The sequence below is a fragment of the Trichechus manatus genome, unplaced genomic scaffold, assembly GCF_000243295.1.
Source record: "Trichechus manatus latirostris isolate Lorelei unplaced genomic scaffold, TriManLat1.0 scaffold00661, whole genome shotgun sequence".
NCBI lineage: Eukaryota > Metazoa > Chordata > Mammalia > Sirenia > Trichechidae > Trichechus > Trichechus manatus.
Window position 1 is genome coordinate 17,618 of NW_004444597.1, and position 1,370 is coordinate 18,987.

At 39.9% G+C, this 1,370-nt stretch overlaps 1 pseudogene; it reads left to right on the forward strand.

The window, feature by feature from the left end:
- The first annotated feature begins 220 nt into the window (after positions 1-220).
- LOC101347490 (olfactory receptor 151-like) lies at positions 221-1,368 on the forward strand (annotated as a pseudogene).
- Positions 1,369-1,370: the final 2 nt, after the last annotated feature.

A 1,370-nucleotide genomic window follows, 5' to 3' on the forward strand; every position in this document is an offset into this window, starting at 1 on the left:
AAAACCTTGATGTTTTCAGTACCAAGTTTTCCAGAACTCTATTATGTAGTCGCAGTTAAATGCATAGCTGCTGAGTTCCAGTTTCTTGCAGACACCAATAAAATCTTGGAGGATACACAAATATTGGCAGCTTTGCCCTATTGGGATATTTTCTTATTATTTTTAAAGATCACATTATATTTATTCTCTGTTTTTGTGTAGCTAATGAAGGTCTTGAGAAAACTAGTCCTGATATGAAATATGTTATTCACCACATTATTATTGACCACCTTAAACTGTTTTACTTTGATAATCAACTTTATCTTCTATCACAACACTAGTAAACCTTCTAGTATTCACGGACAAACAGCTTCTTTACTTCCCGTGATTTTTCATTTTCTTTGTTGCACATCCTGTTTCCTGAAGGAAATGGCCAGACAGAATGATTACACAGTGACTGAGTTTGTCCTTGAGGGATTGACAGACAGACCAGAACTCCAGCTGCCTCTCTTCCTCTTGTTTCTAGGGATCTATGGTGTCACTGCAATGTGAAACTTGGGTATGATACTGCTCATCACTTTCAATTCTAAGCTCCAATCACCCAGGTACTTCTTCCTCGGTAATTTGTCATTCCTAGATCTGTTTTACTCCTCAGTTGTTACCACTAAACTCTTCGAAAACTTTGTATGAGAGAAAAATGTTATTTCCTCTCCTGGATGTATGACTCAGCTCTTTTTCATTTGTGTTTTTGCTACTGCTGAGTGCTATATGCTAACTGCCATGGCGTATGATAGATACATAGCTATCTGTAGTCCACTGCTCTACAGAGTCACCACGTCCGAAAAGATCTACAATATGCTGGTGAGTGGAGTCTAGCTCATGGCGTCTTTTGGAGCTGTGGTAGACACTATTTTCATGACCAGGCTTTCCTTCTGTGAGGACAATATTATCTGCCATTATTTCTGTGACACACTTCCTCTCCTAAAGCTCTCATGCTCCAGTACCTACTTCAATGAGATTTTGGTGATAATTGGAGGTGGAGTCAATACGTTAGTAACAACTGTGGCCATCATAGTCTCTTATGCCTTTATACTCTCCCACATTCTTCAAATACCCTCAGCTGAGAGCAGATCCAAAGCATTTATTACCTGTGGCTCTCATCTTACAGTTGTTGGAGTTTTACATGGCTCCATGATATTCATGTATTTATAACCAGCATCCAGCAGTAACATGGCCCAGGAGAAGGTGGCCTCTGTGTTCTAGACCACAGTGATCCCTGTGCTGAATCCTTTTATCTATAGCTTGAGGAATAAGGATGTAAAGCATGTGCTCAGCAAAGTCATGCATATGAGGTATGGATCACCCCAGGGTAGTAGTCAGAACCACTAAAT